We start from the raw sequence: 20,765 nt of genomic DNA, 5'->3' as shown, positions 1-20,765 counted from the left end.
AATAAGAGATTAAAAACTAGCTTAGGACACCAATTACCTTATCTAAACTGGTAATGGAACCTAGGACCCGCCATTAATAGTACAGGGACATCATTTTATTTTTACTTGCATTTTTATTGTACCTGCATTTCTGAATGTACTTCACTCTCACCCCTTCACTAATGTCCTTGCTCCCGCCAGACACACAAACTTACGGCCGCTGTTGCATTCGAAGTCTTCAAGCAGTGAAGTAAACACTGCAGTGTATAGTGTGTTTCATAAATATGATTGCGTTTTCTATAGAAGAAAGAACCTATATTAATAATATCGTACTAAAAATTATATTCAAGAAACGATAAATTAAATTTCAGAGAATATGCTTCAAAATGTTTTTAATAATATGCGTACTGAATTGAAGCCTGCATTGTAATGAACGACAACCATTTTCAGCAACTTGTTTAAAAATTCAGATTAGCTTTTTTTGAACTGAGGTGGCTAGAAGCAAAGGAATGCTAGTGACATTTATAATAACATGAGTTAAGTGCATCCAGTGTAAGCAAAAGTATCTAAAATTTTAGTGATATTTTAATCGCATCACACATTAAAATTTAAATAAAAAATTTCACCGATTTTACGAAAGCTTAAATATTTAAACCGCATTTTCTCAAAAAGTAACTTAAGTGCACTTACAGCCCTTTACTTATGACCCCCTCAATTTAAATGCACTCTCTATATTGTATGATAACATCAATAATTAATATGCTAAATAAAGTAGACATTACATAACGAACATAGCCGCCTGAAAAGTTGAGTTTTTGAAAAAAAAAATGTTACTAATCTACTGTATTTTGATACATTCCGTAAAAGTGATGATCAAACTGAAAATCGTAATATCGTATTTCCCTACAACATAAATGGATACACTACTTTTCTCTCCTCCTATACCTAGTAAAATGATTTGTTTACATATTGCAGTAGTAATATCAAACTCCTGTAATGGAAGGGGGAAACAGTGTTTCCGAGTATAGCCAGATTAATGTTAAAAATGTTGGTAAAAATAAAGTGATGTCCCTGTATTTACGTGTTGACTACATAAAGTCACGAAATACACACTATTCTACAGAGGACAGAGAGCTCCTCGATTAAGAATTATGGCTGTTATACTTGGTAAGATATTGGGATGTGCACCTTAAATTCTGATATATTACATCTCACATCGAACCCTGCATTGATATGGAATGCAACACTTTTAAATCTAATACGATACTCAGCTTTATATTATTTCTGTTATCGATACGCAGTATCGTACTTATTATTACCACAGTCTAATATATACAGTCACGAAGCTCAATACGTAGTAAATACGCATCCATGGATAGTTGCTAACCACTAGGATCGCTAATATCGCCTCATTACAGACAATGCGAAATAGTACCGGCACAGTCTCCTGTTCCTAGCACCCTCACAACACAAGTTTCGTGACTGTATATACTAGACTGTGTTATTACCTTAGTATCGACGACATGAAATATTGTTTGTTACTAGAGTTGTGGTTGGCCGTCACGGCTGGAGCGCTGAGCTCAAAGTCCTGTGGACCGGACTTCGATCTTCACGTGCACCTGATTTATGACTTCTGTTTGGCAAGCCCGTGATCCAATTAACACATATTTCTTCGGGAGCTCTGGTTCCCCTTTGCCAACCCAAGAAATCTCCATCACCTCATCTTTGTGGGTAGACCAGCCTCCTATGGCGCACCCTGGGCAACGACCATATCGATAAATTTTTCTACACAACTGACTTCATGTAGATGAATGACAAAGTCAATTATCCGCCATCAGTTAAAAAAAAAACTTAAGTTTTGGTATTAATAAGAACAAAGAGCATAACATTCAGCAGCGATCTCGGCTGGGGGGAACATGTTACTGACACAGCGGGAAAAGCATGGAGGGCGTTACACTTTGTGATGAGGGTACTAAGGAGATTGCATATAAGTCACTAGTTCGTCCAGTAATGGAATATGGTGCTGCATGTTGGGATCCTTACAGATTAGAACATACTAAGACACTGGAAAAGATTCAAAAACGGGCTCTCAAGTATTGTCGGAAAAATTCACCATTAAAATGGGACACACTCACGGACAGGAGAACGTGAATTCGATTATGCGCACTGTTCAAAACATACAGAGGTGAGCCTCCCTGGAGAGAAATAAAAAATAGGTTGCAACCGTCAAATTACTCTTCAAGGAACGACCACTCATGTAAATTGAGGGAAAGAAGACAGAGAACGGACACTGGAAAGTTTTCTTTTCTCAATCGTACTATCAGGGACTGGAATGCTTTACCTGCAGACTTACTAAAGTCTTTACCAATAACCAAAAATGTATTTAAAAATAGGCTTAAGGACTTTACTAATAGACGGTAGTATGTTATACACACTATTTAAAGGGTGTAATTGATATTTTGTTATTGAAGTGTTGTGTCAGTGAAGAGTGAAGTGTGTTGTGTCAGTGAAGTGTGTTTCTGTCAGTAAAGCTTTATAGTTTATAGTGGCAGTGCAAAGTATTTTAATAGTGAAATGCTTTTGAAGAGTTAGTGAAATCAGGATAGTATCAGTGAAATGTGTCGTAGTTCCAGTGCAGTGAGTTGACAGCGAAATGAGTGTAGTGCTGAAAGGTACTTGTGCAGATAGTGTAGTGCTGAAAGGTACTTGTGCAGCTATGAACATATATTCGTGGGTTTTGGTTCGAACTTAGGGTTAAGATACAAATTAAATTTACTTTAAATGTTATATTAAGTGATCGTGCTTCATTTAATTTAGGATACTCCCTGTTATTGTTATTATTATTGTTATTATTATTATTATTATTATTGCACAAATTTGTATAGCTTAATGAAAGTATGCTTGTAAATTGAATTAATCTGCTTACTTTCTATTGATATATTTGTATAGTTTTGGCCGATGAATTTAATATGCTTTAAATTGAATAGTAATATGTAAGCTCTATTGATAAATTGTTTGTGTTTGTAATTTGAAGTAGTTTGCATGATATGTATTATCAATTTCTGTATATCACAACTAATTGAATTGTTTATGCCTTAAATTTAATTAACTTACTTGTTTTGTATTATACATATAGCTCAACTTATGAATGATCGTTTGCGTTTGTAAATTTAATAATCTGATTGGCTATGTATTGTATACTTTTAGTAGAGCCATCGATGTAGCTCAGTCGGCAGACTCGCTGGGCTGCTGATCCGGAGCTGCGTTCGGGCTTGGGTTGGATCCCCCTTTGGTCTCATTGAATGGTTTCTTCCGAGGTTTTCCCCAGCCGTGAGAATGAAGCCGGATGGTCTATGGCGAGTCCTCGGAATCAACCCCTTTGATTTGATTACCTGGTTGGGTTTTTCCGAGGTTTTCCCAACCAAAAGGCAAATGCCGGGTAATCTTTTGGCGAATCCTCGGACCTCACCTCATCTCACCACATCTCGCCAAAATATTGTAAAAAATTGCACCAAATTGTAAAAATTGTAGAAAATTACTAAATTGTAAAACTGTAAAAATTGTAATTGTAATATCGTAAAATTTTTTACTTGTTCCATAACTTAAAGCTTCATTGCTCATGTAAGATCTATGCAATAAAATAAATGAATGAATCATCATCATCATCATCATCATCATCATCATCATCATCATCATCATTATTATTATTATTATTATTATTATTATTAATGGTATTTTTATTAATTGTGTTTAATATTAATTGTCAATATTGAGTGTAATTAGTTACCACTGTCACCGGGTATATACCCATTTGCAGTGTGAATAAATACACTAGTAATATGCGTTACAAGAGCGGTATGTTGAAGTTTTCATGTTCGAGGAAAAGTTTGAAAAAGCGAAACGTAGTTGAGCTTCTTTAATTTCCGAGAATTGAAAGAAAATATACCGCTCGTGTATCCTACATTATTTTGTGCGAAGATCGTTTATTACATACCTGAAAGAGGAATTTCTAATTAGTTGCAATGAAATCTCCATCTTGGTTTCTGTTCAATGACGGCATATTTGCAAAACAAAAATATCTATCTGCAACATTGTTGCTTTAAAATGTTTTCTGTGTTTACTATACTCCAGCAGGCCGTGATATACGTCTGTCTGTTTTTTCCCCCAGTCTATCGAATCTTGTTGATTTTTTCACGGCTTCCTTAATGTTACTTGCATCACGAATGCAGTAACTTTAGTGGAGTTGTAGAGTTTACTTAATTTTTGCGAATGTTTAAAAACAATAATTAACAGTGCAATTTAGGTGAAATTGCAGTGGTAAGTTTCCAATTTATAATTATTACTATATTGAACGTCTCTAAAAATAATATGTTAAAAGCCTAAAGCAGTAAAATCAATATGTCACTTAAGCGGTAAGAAGAGGGAAATTGTTATGTGTGTTAGGTTGGGAATACTGAATGTGGAATTTTAGATTTTCCGCGGATTGGTTTTGTGCGGAAACCAAGCAAATACGCACGATCTCGCACAAACATACATACAACACAAGTGCAGCAAGATTTTGTATCGTACTCTTCAATTCAGTACTGAGTTACTCACCTTCATTTTAGCATCGGTTTAACTCTGGCATCCGAACTAAATATCGAATCCGTGATTTATATATCGATCCAATTTTTAATACGTATCGAACTCTAATATAGAGAAATTCTAATTACTCCAAACTTTCAGCAATTTACAATTTTTCAACACTGTAGTAAATACTAAAGTTTACACTTCACAGAAGAGGAACCTCACCTCTTGAGAACCAACTCGTTTCTTCGTGCTGCTTCTTACAGTAAGAAGTATTCCCGCCCGGAAATAGCGAAGAGCTTTGCGATTAAACAAATATTACGCACACAGATAATGGTACTCAAATACCCCGGCGTGTTTGCGTGTTTACACTGAACCGGAGCACCATATTTCTGCGTGCGATGTAGAATTACCAGCAAGACATTCCGTGAACTGATGGATACAGCGAGACACACAGGGAAGTGGAGTAGCAGATAGGAAAGCAACACGAGGAAGTGTGGGACAGCCTGTAATGTCACTTATCAGCAAGGGACCAGCCCAGCGTTATCTGTTGTCAAATACATTCACAGCGAAGAAAGAATATCAACATCAGACAGGGTGATCACATGTTGGTGTTTAGTTTTGGATCTTCATCCTATCGAGTCATGGGAGCAGTCATAAGGATCCAAACATTGATGATGAATCAGTGCTGGCCATCCCTGTATGGGCTATTCCATCTCAAATCGACCGAAATATAGAGAAAATTGACCTTGGAATTTTTAAATACAGGGACATCATTTTATTTTTACTAACATATTTAATATTAACTTGGCTATACCTTTGAATCAACGCCCTTCCACGACTGGAGTTCGATGATACTGGCGTAATATACAAACAAATCACTTTACTAGGTATAGGAGGGAAGAAAAGTATTTCATCCATTTACGTAAACTAGGAAATATCGCGATTTTGAGTTTGATCATTTTCATTAGGTTTTTGTTTAATCAAAATACAGTACAGTATTAACAATGAGTGTTTTTACTCACGTACTGAGCTGTCCATGCGGACGTATTCATTATGCAGTGTATATTATACTGTCTACAGCACATTAGCGTACAATATAGAGAATGAAGTTCAATTGAAAAATAATTATAATATGGATATTTAAACACATTTTTGAAAATGGTGGCCGTTCATTTCTTTACAGGCTTCAGTTCTAATGTGCATATTATCGCACTATAGACTATTGTACCTAATCCCAATTACCAGTTTCGTCCTTCGTACTAGTAACTCATGTTGAAATAATTCTGTACCTACTTTTTAAAAGAGTACCTTACGTATTGTAAATTCAATCTTCACTTCTGCCCGATCCGAAAAGATAAAATTACTCAGACATGCTATCTACTGTCCGTCCAAGTGGTTATGTCGAAGGGTCGTAGAAAGGGAGGAAATCACGTGACAGTTAATTACTTAACGAGGCCCTTTTATTTAAATTATTTTAAACAGTTGTATAATATTACGTAGACGTCCAATTCCTAACAGAAATTAATGTTCTCAGAAAAGAGCTAAGACAGCGCAGCCACTAGCTGGGGAATAAAAGGTGGTGGGGGAAATCGGGATGCGACGTAGGCAAATGGACGACAGTACCTGTGCGAAAATGATTCAATATTAAAAGCTCTTTCGTCACTGGAAAACGCGAACATATTTTTGGAACGTACTGTTACTATGACTGTATATACGGTCTTGGATCTGTGTGGAGGAAGGTTAAATTCATTAGTAGAAGGGGTGGGAGTGAAGTACATTCAAAAACTCAGGTACAATAAAAATTGAAGTAAAAATAAAATGATGTCCCTGTACAATGAAACTTTTTCTGTCCGTTGACAACTGTGATACAATGCTTTGTGCAAAGTTTGAGGCATAGAATTTCATAGTGTTTAAATTAAAAATATTTAAATTTATCGTATTTTCATAAAATTAGCAAATTTAAACTGTTGTGGCTCCGAAATCCTTTCACCCAATGATCAAAATCATGGTTTATTTTGATTCTGAGAAATTAAAGTTTATATTGACATGTAAACAGTTTTTCTTACTTTTTATGGAAATGGAGAAATTTATATTTTTCTTAATTAAGACGCCTTTGATCATGAAAAAATATTTTTAAAATATATAGTTAGATTTCGCATTGAAAGTACAAATAAACACATATTTTTACTGGTGCAACGTTGATAGGAAAGTATTGAAAATATCAAATAAAGAAAATAAATAGTACGTGCGTGAACTGACCAGCTGACTGTGAGGCGGGAGCTAGCCGAGACAAGCAAGGCCAGGAGACATAAACACGTGATGTATCGTCTAGTAGCGCATAGCTGGGCTAGCTTTATCACACGTTTTCATAAACACAGGAGTAAAATGAAACCCAACGCTCGATTATCTTCATCTCTCGGCCAGTGCGTGTAGTACTGCGCCGTTCAAGTCCAGGCGTGTGAAAATAATTTATTTAATACCCTCGAAACTTATTGCCGTGACACTAAGCAAACAATACCGAATCCCTCTTAATAATGCAAGGTTTTTTCTCAATATTTTTTTACATTTTTACAAATGGACAAAAATCCTAAAAGTAATTAAAATCATATTATCTCTCTCTCTCTCTCTGTGTGTACAATAAAAATAAGGATTACTTCTTATCATAACCTACCAAATGTCAGCTTCAAAATAAGCTCCCGTTCAATGTTCTGCAGTAAATGGTTCCAGAGTTCTGAGCGCTGAAAAAGGCTTGTTTTTATAAAATACGCTAAATTTGTCGCTCAATAGTACGAAAACCGCTTGACTTTCGATAGTATATTTTTGCAAATGCACTGTCCTCAGCACCTTGTATAGAGACATCACTTTATTTTTACCAACATTTTTAACATTAACCTGGCTATACTCGGAAACACTGTTGCCTCCTTCCATTACAGGAGTTTGATGTTACTACTGCAATATGTAAACAAATCATTTTACTAGGTATAGGAGGAGAGAAAAGTAGTGTATCCATTTATGTTGTAGGGAAATACGATATTACGATTTTCAGTTTGTTCATCACTTTTACGGAATTTATCAAAATACAGTAGAGTAGTAACATTTTTTTTTTCAAAAACTCAACTTTTTAGGCGGCTATGTTCGTTATTTAATGTCTACTTTATTTAGCATATTAATTATTGATGTTAACATACAATATAGAGAGTGCATTTAAATTGAGGGGGTCATAAGTAAAGGGCTGTAAGTGCACTTAAGTTACTTTTGAGAAAATGGGGTTTAAATATTTAAGCTTTCGTAAAATCGGTGAAATTTTTATTTAAATTTTAATGTGTGATGCGATTAAAATATCCCTTTGCCACTAAAATTTTAGATACTTTAGCTTACACTGGATGCACTTAACTCATGTTATTACAAATGTCACTAGCATTCCTTTGTTTCTAGCCACCTCAATTCAAAATAAGCTAATCTGAATTTTTAAACAAGTTGCTGAAAATGGTTGCCGTTCATTACAATGCAGGCTTCAATTCTTTACGCATATTATTAAAAACATTTTGAAGCATATTCTCTGAAATTTAATTTATCGTTTCTTCAATATAATTTTTTAGTACGATATTATTAATGTAGGTCTTTCTTCTTTAGAAAACGCAACCATATTTCTGAAACACACTATACACTGCAGTGTTTACTTCACTGCTTGAAGACTTCGAATGCAACAGCGGCCGTAAGTTTGTGTCTGGCGGGAGCAAGGACATTAGTGAAGGGGTGAGAGTGAAGTACATTCAGAAATGCAGGTACAATAAAAATGAAAGTAAAAATAAAATGATGTCCCTGTATAAATAGGGAAAAAATTAGGGTATAAAAATGCGAGGTTTTTTACTGATAGATTTCATATGGAATAGTCCGTATGCTTTGTACTGTACCAGTTTGGTTCCTGTCGTACTACGTGTGCGAAGTGTTTACAAGGTGACTGCCACACAGTACCTATACTCTGGAAATATGTGACCCTAATCCTGTGTTTTACGGAAAGTGCCAGCCCTAGTGATCACTGATCGCTTTACAGTGTCTTTCAATACAACATTCGTAGGCCTAGTAGTCTCAGTCTCGTATGAGATCGAGAGGGGAGCACTAGCGTGCTGGAAATGGCTATCACATTTGACTGGCCAAGCACGGAAAGTGGTGGGCTGACCTCACATGAAGCTCTTCAAGGCAGACCAACTCTGAACAATTACGTAGCAAAAGGCATTTTCACCCGTTAAAACTACAACCACGTACAGTACTGCTCTTCAATGTATTCGCTCAAGCGCCATATGAATAGCAACCATGGGCAATTTCACAATTTTATTTCCGGATTTAATGGAAGATGGTGTTAAATTTTTCCAGTATTATCGAATGACCCATTAACAATAATTGTTATTTACGTCTCTCCTTGAAGTAGCCCAATAATCCATTGCACCTGTCAGCTTGCCAGTGAGAAATCCTGAACGATTCTTGTGGTATCGTTCACTAACCAGAATTCGGCTATGACGTCAGCAGTATTGCATACATACGTGGATTCAAAGATTGCCAGCATCTTAGCTGCGAAATTACATAAGTTAAGAGACGTGTCATTTAATAATAATTCATACATTTCCTTGCCGGTTTTACATGACATTTGAAAGAGGGTATTGTCAGCGAATAGGGATTATAAAGAATGGACACTGAGCGAATTTTCCTGTGTTTTGTTTCTCTGTGCGCAAGCGTTTAGTTCCACTTTCAAGCGCTAGAGGTTAGTGTAATCAAGCATACGCTAAGATAATAATTGAGAATAGATTTGAGACACAGGATCCAAACATCGCCTACCTTATTGCATAATCCAGTAACGCTTTGCTTCAAATAAATTCAAGTTAACAGCTTTTCCTTATTTCTCAGTGACAAACTAGTTGTAATAATAATATTTTATATTTCAGATATCATAAATTATATTATAAAATAATATAATACATTATAAAATTAAGTATCGAATTCGTTTAATATTTGTATATAATATAATATAGGTATATGGTTTTACTTCTTGTAAGAGTTTTGTTTTTTCCATTTTCAGCGCTATCAAATCATTACATATTTTAATTGTTGTTGGGGTCAACGTCTCAACTCTCATCATAAAGGAACTCTAGAGTCTAGACATTACAGTTAATGACGGATTTATTATTTTATGGATCCAATTTATTTTATTTGAGTACATAATGTACCTAGATGTATTAATTATATGTGTTATATTTCCGCTGTGTCGACTGCTAGCTAGTGTGATGTCAGCGCCAACTCTAGGGAGAAAGCAGAATCTCACGCTTTAGCTGGCTTGAAGGTCATTGAAATCAGTCCGGCTACATCAAAGGTACCGACGCGAAGTGTCCATTCTTTATAATCCCTATTCGCTGGTATTGTTCTCTATGACTTTATGACTGTATTTTAAATGCGATAAATCGATCGGACTGCATTTTCAACTATTAGTGATTGTGGGTTGACTTTTGCATTAACAAATTATTCTTGTAGATTCTTGAAAACTTTCTCACTATTTCAACCTGCACAACAAATTGCATTAACATAACACATTGTTTTATCGCATATATATAACAACTATTTTATCAACAGTAATCTCACTAGAGGTTTTTATTTATCTAGAGAAAATCAAAACTCGAGTGGGATTTAATTGACTATTACACGATTAGAAGAAACTTTATAAAGCTTATAAGAAATGAAGTACTCTAATACAATAAAATATTACTTGACTTACTGAAATTCTATTTCACTAATGTTAGCTTCACCAAAACGTTTGAACGGAGCCGCCATTTTCAGTTGACTGTCTATGCTGGAAACAAATGACGATTGTAAAGCACGTTTTATAGTACCGTAAAGAATTTGCTGTTTGAAATGTTGGCAAACAAATAAACAAATGCTAGCGTAGTGATTAAAACTAACAAATGCTAGGGAAGCGATAGAATTGCGCGATAAGCAGCCATGATTGGTTGAAAGACGTCCTTTCCTACAGTTTTATTGGTCAAAAGTAGTATGACGTAGTAAAAGTGTAATAGTCAATATAAACCCTTGTTAACAATCCTATTTTAAACTCTTTACCTATAAGCTTATGTTTACCAAAATTCTTATGTTCAAGATCGAAGTGCCGTCTGATATTATGTTTTATATAAATCTCAACTGAAAAGTTGAGGCATTGAATTTTATCTTTATTCATAATAACAAAATAGACTTGTCCCCATGTTTCTTGGAAATTAAAACGAAACCTACAAGTTATTCGTCATATTCTACCACTTTACATAGGTACCCCTGATTAAAATGCTATGGTACCGAGTTCAACCTCTGCTTAGTGTGTGTACACGCAGACCGGTAGAATATTTGTGAAGGGAGAAATGAAGGGGTGGTGTATACAGTGCCCGCGCGGGAACATATTGCCCATGCCTGGTATAGTATATCAGCAAAAGGTCCACAAACAGCATTCTTCCAACTTTTTGAATTCAGACACAACATTTCCTTGTAATTTGCTCGTAGGTATATATATGGTATAACATACGAATAGGCTGTAAACTTATTAGAGAGGATTTACAGACCCACAAATGGTCATAATTTCTCACGAAATTATTGAAGCCAGTCTAAAGACCGTGTAGAGGAATGATCCCGCAAGCTGTTCAATTAACTGGCATGCTAGGCAATTCCACACAACTGGATTCGCTGTAATTCGCTTCGTAACGAAACAAAACTTACCATTAGTTCCGCCAATCTCTGAGTTCCGTTCTATCCCTTTCTTTTTCCCGTACCGACCCTCTTTCAGTGGATTCTATTCGTACAAACGTTGAATTATATGAATTTAGGTTATATAGATTTATGAGATACCTCAGAGATTACTAAGTGTTCATAAAGGTGAAGGTGGCAAATGGGAAGAGAATGTGATAACAAATAAAAAGTTATCAAGTTTTACAATTAAGTCATGTGTTCCTTTTAAATTACAAGTCTCAATTAAATATTTCTCTCAGTTAAATATTTAATAAACACACTGTATATGTATGTATTTATTTACACTGCAATTGGGCAAGCACCCGGTGGCAGTGGTATACACAATATAAACAATACACAATAAAATTACAATACACAATACAATTATATACACAATACAATAAAAATATGCAATACAATTTAACACAATAATTATATATATATAGGTCCTACATAAGTTTCAATAGTCTTTCACTTTACTCTCATCTCACTCACTGTAGTGGCACTATGACACATTTCACTGACACTCTATAACACATTTCACTGACACTATAGAACACATTTCATTGACGCTATAAATTATCACTGATCAGAACTATTCACTGCACTGTAAAACCATAACTTCACTGACTTACCTCGCTTCACTGATACAACAGTTCAAATAAGACAAATAATTACACCTTTATGCATACTTATAAACAGAACTACATTTAAACTAAACATTTCTAGTCTAAGGCCCTCTTACACGCTATTTTTAAATAATTTACAATTCAAACTAAGGGAGTAACTCGTCAGGCTAAATAAATACATGTCACCTTAATTTTAATTTACACTTTATACACAACTTTTTAAGTTATTCTTGAATCTCCTTAAGGAAGGACAGTCCTCAAAGACCGCTGCAGGTAGGTCATTCCAATCATTTATAGTTCTATTTAAAAATGAGAATATAAAGTTATTTATGTGATAAGAGAAGTGAGGAATGGGAAAAAAATCGAAACCGATTTTTATTATATATATTTTTTTTTATATATTTTAGTCTCAATGTTTGAAATAATTTCTGTTATTTTATTAAAGACTAGCCGTACCCTTGCGCTCCGCTGCACCCGTTAGAAATAAATATAAAGTAATTACGTAATTTATAATTAATAGTTTTCTATTGTTGTTGTCCGAGGCCCCTTATAGATGAAGTCATTTGTTTCCATTTCATTACAGGCCAATAAGTGGCATCGTTATTTTAATTTTAAAACTCATCTATCTCATTAAATATCAGTTATATCAAAATTTTGCTTAGAATAAAACTTATCGGAAATTATTTTTAAAGAAACTTTTGTTATGTAATATTTTTCATGAAAATTAATAATAAGCGAGATATTTCGATTTATTTAATTCAAGCCCTCTTGTAACCCCCCTTTTAAATAACGTATCTTGAATTTCATATAGCCTAAAATCTAAGTTACAACGAACTTAATTTATATTCCAATTTTCATATAAATCGGTTCAGCCATTATCGCATGAAAAGGTAACTAACATACAGACAGACATACAAACAAAAATTTCAAAAAAGCTGTTTTCGGTTTCAGGATGGTTAATTATACATGTTAGGACCAATTATTTTTGGAAAAGCGAAAATTACCAGAAAATTTTCGGCTACAGATTTATTATTAGTATAGATTGTGCGCTTTTTATGAATAATATCCGAGATCATAAAAGTCAAGAATGTAAAAAATTGTAAGAAAGCAAAGTTACACACACACACAAAGCACGTTAAAATACTTTTATTGAGTACTCGGTACACTGAAAACACATATTTTTATTCAAAATTCGAAATACATTTTTGCAGCATAATTACAATGCAAAATTTGAAAGTAAAATTACGAGAACTCCAAATGTATATAAGTTGTATTGATCTCAATGCACAGAGTGATTCTTATACAATCGAATATTAAATGTTATGTTTTATTTAACGACGCTCGCAACTGTCGAGGTTATATCAGCGTCGCCGGTGTGCCGGAATTTTGTCCCGCAGGAGTTCTTTTACATGCCAGTAAATCTACTGACATGAGCCTGTCGCATTTAAACACACTTAAATGCCATCGACCTGGGCCGGGATCGAACCCGCAACCAGCTTCCTCAAGTTTGTTCATCAACTTACGAAATGATTTTACAGAGCAGGGTCCATTTCTCAATGCATGTAAAGTTCGATATCTTCTCAATGCATATGCATATTGTCTATTGCATTCGTAATAGCACCGAAGGAGGACAATTCGAACTCGTAAAGATAAAACCATTGTGAAAATTATTAAAATTACTCTCCTACAACTGCAGTCTGTATTCTGAATAACAATTATTGTTTATACAAGCGTGACACAGTTACCATAGCAACGAAACAAGCATCGATAAAAAAAACCCCAAACCTTCTAAACAGTAATGGTAAAAAAAGGTAAAGGTATCCCCGCAACATGCCATGAAGGCACTTGGGGGGCACGGAGGTAGAGCCCCATGCTTTCCATGACCTCGGCACTAGAATGAGGTGGTGTGGTCGGCACCACGCTCTGACCGCCTTTTACCCCCGGGAAAGACCCGGTACTCAATTTTATAGGAGGCTGAGTGAACCTCGGGGCCATTCTGAAAGTTGGTAACGAGAAAAAATCCTGTCATCACCTGGGATCAAACCCCGAACTTTCCAGTCCGTAGCCAGCTGAGCTACCCGGCCGCCTAAACAGTGGTACCTATATGAAACCAAACTGTTGATATGTACAGAAGATATAGCTGTTTTAAAATGGGAACTTACTTTTGGATAACCCTATACCTATTACACGTTAACTTCGGTATCTATTTCAATAAATGCATCTATTTTGATAATTCTTCACTTGAAATTGTGGCTAAGTACTGTAAATAACATAGCAGAATAACTTACAGTAGCCTACTTGACTATAGAGCATTTCACATTAGTTTTTATGGGTCTTGCCTAGTACATTGTAGAAACTACGTAGTAGGTAGACGTTTCTATGGTAACTGATCATTTGATGGAATTGCCTCATATCACAGTCTAGTATATAAGTTGTGAGGGTGCTAGGAACAATAGGCTGTGCCGATCAAGCCCCTACAGTCTCGGCTGCGCGAAACGAGGAAACCGGGGCAAATTGAACGCTGCGCTTGCCGCCATATTGTTGGAGAGCAGACAAATAATAGCAGTGCGTAAATCACGCAATTTAACGCTGTGATGATCTAAAATTGACATATTATGGCCATTTTCGACGTTTAACGTAAAATTAGGACGAAATAAACATATTCAAAGTTTCATTGATATGTGTTAGAACATTAAAGAAAAGAAAATACGTATGCAGCAATTTATAGAAAACATACTGATACATCCATAAATAGGCCTACACAATACACATTATAGATTGTATAATTTTACGATAATCATCAATTTGTTAGGTTTCAGAGAATCTAAAATTATATTAACATATTAACTCTTAGATCACAAGACATAAATATATGCACCTTGATTACACAAGTTCTTGTTATAATCAAATTCCTAAGTGAAATAAATATGCGATAATCAGTATAGACTTGTTGTTAAGTTTTAGAGAATCAAAAATAAATTATATTACCGGTACTTTTAGACACAGGACATAGGTAATCTGGCAAAATATAATGTGCGAAGGTAGCCAAATTACATTGAATTCATTCTTCAATTAATAAAGGGAATGCTATCAATTATAAAAAGTATCGGTACCTAATACATTGCAAACAATAGGTAACGTGAAGACCTGAAAACTAAACAATCACTTTATGCAAGATAAAAAAAACCACATACTTTTTATGTGTGGATTTTTTACATATTGTATTTTTATTTTAAATAAAATAGATATATTATCAGTGCATGCAGAGTGATGGTACATAATTTTTATGCACATATGCAATATCAATAAGATGCCATTCCTTGCTTTTGTTAATAAAATATATCCGGCAAAATGTAAAAGAGTTATTTATAGGTGATCTCTGAATCATAAATTCACAAAGGAGGCTTAGCTATTATAGCTATTTATTTATTATCTGTATATTTATTTATCCATATATGGATCTTGAATGAAAGTTTATTATCTTGCAAATAAATTAATTTACATAATAAAAACAAAAAGTTATCTTTCCACTAATGTTTTAACATCTGATGTGTAAGTCTAAATAATTCACTCAGTGGGATTTCTCTACAGTCTGATATACCTGTACTAACAATTAAGTATTCTTTATTGTCGTAAACTACTGATTGATTTTTAATGATATTGATATTGTAACAACAGAGATAATATTATATCGTACCTTTTGCAAATAGCTTGGAAAATTAAACAGGGATGGTATTATCGCCGCGTTCTCATGGTTAACATTCGGCAGGTCTTTGAGCGGCCTCATGCGTTCGGCAGGTCTTTGAAATTTAATTGCATTATTGTTTTCAATTTCTTGTGTCGCCGCTCCAATCACTCGCCTCAATTTCAATAATGCAACCAATAAGCTGCTTGAATTATTATTAAATGACACCTACTTGTCTAATCCACGTAGACTTAACCCGAGGTTGCAATGTCTTGTGCTGAGGACGAACATTAAGGTATGTGATTAAAAATTATTATTAAAGAGTTATTATTAAGAGTTAAGAAAGCCAACGTACTCGTATATGAAATAATAATAATAATAATAATAATAATAATAATAATATCCATTTAACAATATAACAAACTAGTGCTTATTCTTATCGAGGAAGTAGACGTGACAACATGACGCTTAGAGTGAAACCTACAGAGCAACAATCGGTGGGCAAAATTATTTTTTTAAACCACACCGCACGATATTGTATGATGCCGACATGTTAAGAATGAGTCCGCGGCGATAATATATCATCTTTCAAAATTATATTGCCATTACTTTCACACTATTCACTAAAAACACCCGAGACAAAACAAAGGACAAGTATGACAATCGTGTTTACCGCTCTATTTCTGCCAGTAGCATGGCGACGTAAACATGCGCAGACTGGTTTCAATTTTGGACAGCACACCAGCGCTCTGTGTGAGTCTAGTATATTATTATAACGTCTTTGGTGCCGATGCTATTTCGCATTATCTGTAATGAGGCGATATTAGCGATCCTAGTGGTTAGCAACTATCTATGGATGCATATTTATTACGTATGAGCTTCGTGACTATATTTACTAGACTGTGCTCATATGCTCAATACTTTTTTTCTTTAAAAACCAACCATAGTTAATTTATACAGGGACATCATTTTATTTTTACTTCAATTTTTATTGTACCTGAGTTTTTGAATGTACTTCACTCCCACCCCTTCTACTAATGAAGTTCAACCGTCCTCCACACAGATCCAAGACCGCATATACAGTCATAGTAGCCTTACGGTGATAGTAAACAGTACGTTCCAAAAATATGTTCGCGTTTTCCAGTGACGAAAGAGCTTTCAATATTGCATCATTTTCCATTTGCCTACGTCGCATCCCGGTTTCCCCCATCTGTTTCTATTCGCCTCTCTGTAAATGCTAGTGGCTGGGCTTTCTTAGCTCTTTTCTGAGAACATTAATTTCTGTTAGGAATTGGACGTCTACGTAATATTATACCCATACAATTGTTTAAAATAACTTAAATAAAAGGGCCTCGTTAAGTAATTAACTGTAACGTGATTTCCTCCCTTTCTACGACGCTGCGACATAACCACTTGGACGGACAGTGGATAGCATGTCTGAGTAATTTTATCTTTTCGGGTCGGACAGAAGTGAAGATACTTAAGGTACTCTTTTATAGAGTAGGTACAGAATTATTTCAACATGAGTTACTGATACGAAGTACGAACCTGGTAATTGGAATTACGTACAATAGTCTATAGTGCGATAATATGCACATTAGAACTGAAGCCTGTATCGAAATGAACGCCACCATTTTCAAAAGCTCAGTTCGTGAGTAAAAACACTCATTGTTAATACTGTACTGTATTTTGATTAAACAAAAACCTAATGAAAATTATCAAACTCAAAATTGCGATATTTCCTAGTTTACGTAAATGAATGAACTACTTTTCTTCCCTCCTATACCTGGTAAAGTGATTTGTTTGTATATTACGCCAGTATCATCGAACTCCAGTCTTGGAAGGGGGTAGCAAACGATGTTTCCGGTTATTAATCGTTGATCCAAAGGTATAGCCAGGTTAATATTAGAAATGTTAGTAAGAATAAAACATTACATAACCATATCAAATGAATTTGAAGTTAGACATTCCTCTACGCTCGCAGTTCTGTTTTCATCATGTAATTTCCAGAGCTGTATGACCGGTACATCCGGTGAGTAAGAGTGACTTCATCTTGGTTGACACCACGAAACACCGACATTTACATCCTTCCTGTCCCACTGTTATCAACACACAAGTTACAGCAGGCTGCAACACACGCACACACACACACACACACACACACACACACACAGTATTCACTCACACCTCATACGCTAATACGTACACAATCATACAACAGCTCACCCGAGGCCATCCTCACATGGACGCACATATGGCCAGAATAGATTCAGACATTCCATACGAGCTATTCCATCTCAAATCGACCGACATATAGAGAAAATTGACCTTACAATTTCTGAATACAATAAAACGTTTTTTGTGCGTAGAGAACTGTGATACAATGCTTTGTGCAAAGTTTGAGGCATCAGAACTTCATAGTGTTTAAATTAAAAATATTTAAATTTATCGTATTTTCATAAAATTTGCAACTTTAAACTGTTGTAGCTCCGAAACCCTTTCACCCAATGATCAAAATCATGGTTTATTTTGATGCTGAGAAATTAAAGTTTATATTGACATATAAACAGAATTTCTTACTTTTTATGGAAATGGAGAAATTTAGATTTTTCTTCATTAAGACACCTTTGGCTAGGAAAAAATATTTTTAAAATATATAGTTAGATTCCGCATTGAAAGTACAAATAAACACATATTTTTTACTGGTGCACCGTTGATTAGAAAGTATTGAAAATATCAAATAAAGAAAATAGATAATACGCGCGTGAACTAACCAGCTGACTGTGAGGCGGGAGCTAGCCGAGGTAAGCAAGGCCAGGAGACATAAACACGTGATGTGTCGTCTAGCAGTCATGGCTGGGCTAGCTTTATCACAAGTTTTCATAAACACAGGAGTAAAATTACGCCCAATGCTCGCTTATCTTCAGCTCTTGGCCATTGCGTGCGGTACTGCACTGTTCAAGTCTAGGCGTGTGAAAATAATTTATTTAATACCCTCGAAACTTATTGCCGTAACACTAAGCAAACAATGCCGAATCCCTCTTAATACTGCAAGGTTTTTTCTCAATATTTTTTTACATTTTTACAAATGGACAAAAAGCCTAAAAGTAAGTAAAATCAGATTATCTGTCCCTCTGTACACAATAAAAATAAGGGTTACTTCTTATCACAACCTACTAAATGTCAGCTTCAAAATGAGCTCTCGTTCAATGTTCTGCAGTAAATGGCTCCAGAGTTCTGAGCGCTGAAATAGGCTTGTTTTTCTAAAATACGCTAAATTTGTCGCTCAACAATACGAAAACCGTTTGACTTTCGATAGTATATTTTTGCAAATGCACTCTCCTCAGCACCTTGTATAAATAGGGACAAAATTAGAGTATAAAAAATGCGAGGTTTTTTACTGATCGATTTCATATGGAATAGCCCATTTACACATACGTTATCCAGTATACAGTATGAACCATAACTAATGCCATTAATTTCAGGGAGTTATTCTGTGAGATATTTCAAACAAAAAAGTTTAATACAATTTTACTCGTTTTTGCTTCCTTTCCGAGATAAAAAATGTTTTATATGAAAAATTTCAAAGCCCGTTTTAGGAAAGCCATTGATTTAAGTCCCAATATGTTCAGTCAATTTAAGAGAGCAGTGTATTATGACAATAAATGATTGAAATAATTTTAGTTTCGTCCTTTAAATGTGCAGAAATTTGATTTGAACAAATGTAACTTTGTAAAATTCCTTTGCAAAACGGGTCTCGAACCCGGGCCTCCTGCGTGACAGGCTGAAGGTGATTATTATTTTTGTTTCGATACTGCTATTTTTCTATTGATATCAGTAAAATGTCGAATCCAATTGAAAAGTGTATTTTGGAAAAACAACTGTAGTCCAAAAACATAAATTTACAGGAGAAACAAGAATCCAATTGAAGGGTAAAAAAAAACAACTATAGCCCAAAAACATAAATTTACAGGAGAAACAAGAATCCAATTGAAGGGTTCAAAAAAAAAAAACAACTATAGTCCAAAAACATAAATTTACAGGAGAAACAAGAATCCAATTGAAGGGTTAAAAAAAAAACAACTATAGCCCAAAAACATAAATTTACAGGAGAAACAAGAATCCAATTGAAGGGTTCAAAAAAAAAAAACAACTATAGTCCAAAAACATAAATTTACAGGAGAAACAATAATCCAATTGAAGGGTTAAAAAAAAAACAACTATAGCCCAAAAACATAAATTTACAGGAGAAACAAGAATCCAATTGAAGGGTAAAAAAAAAACAACTATAGCCCAAAAACATAAATTTACAGGAGAAACAAGAATCCAATTGAAGGGTTTAAAAAAAAAACAACTATAGTCCAAAAACATAAATTTACAGGAGAAACAAGAATCCAATTGAAGGGTTAAGAAAAACAACTATAGTCCAAAAACATACATTTACAGGAGAAACAAAAAACTATCTGGCATGGGTGTTGTTGACATTTCAAGTATGAAATTCATCATGCCAATTCTTAAGATGGTGTAGAAACTTGGGAAAACTGAAGTACATTTATAACTTAAATTGCCTTACAGAAATACATGTGTAAATGCAGGTAGCTGTGGACATTGGTTGTTTTAAGAAAAAATACTCCGTTGTGGCTGAAGTGTGCCTCCCCTTTAAACTTCTTTCCTTTATTATATCCTGTTTCTTCTTCTTACGTTTCTTCCAGGGGGTTACTTCTGCACTAAAGGATGACTCCATAACTAATACAACAATTCACGTGCCAAAGTATTTTTCTCTGAGGTGGCTTTTTCCGCGTACGTAAAGAGCAGTACATCTACTACAAGTTAAAATTGTATGAATAAATGTTTCAAGATTATATGAATGGAATATCTGTAAATACTACCGTCGTCCTAGCTGGACAATGACCGTTTTCACAAAAAAAGTCTTTGGACTAAATTTTTTTTATGAAAACCACTGAAAATTTCATCTCCTATAACATAGGCCTATGGTGTCTTTTTCCCTAACAACTAATTCAGTAGATGGCCGCTACAATACGCTTAATATCTCAAATTTGCATATTTGGACTATGGTTTTTAAAAAAAATCCTTCAATTATAGTCAGTATGGCTACTAAAGTATCGATACCTACTTATATCGATAGT

General features: G+C 34.6%; 1 protein-coding gene across 5 annotated transcripts in view; it reads right to left on the bottom strand.

The window, feature by feature from the left end:
• Positions 1–20,765, bottom strand: part of LOC138708788 (transcriptional regulator ATRX-like) — a 138,979-nt gene that overhangs the window by 65,199 nt on the left and 53,015 nt on the right. The window contains exon 1 of one of the 5 annotated variants that reach the window (XM_069838970.1): positions 4,771–4,951. The exons of 2 other annotated variants lie outside the window; for them this stretch is intronic. The gene's annotated coding sequence lies outside the window, so the exon portion shown is untranslated. Of the gene's footprint in view, positions 1–1,487; positions 1,711–4,575; positions 4,731–4,770; positions 4,952–20,765 lie in introns of those variants that run through there. 2 more of the 5 variants (XM_069838969.1, XM_069838967.1) reach the window with 2 other exon arrangements.

This window comes from Periplaneta americana, chromosome 11 (genome assembly GCF_040183065.1).
Source record: "Periplaneta americana isolate PAMFEO1 chromosome 11, P.americana_PAMFEO1_priV1, whole genome shotgun sequence".
Taxonomy (NCBI): Eukaryota; Metazoa; Arthropoda; class Insecta; order Blattodea; family Blattidae; genus Periplaneta; species Periplaneta americana.
This window is presented reverse-complemented; position numbering and strand designations above follow the sequence as displayed.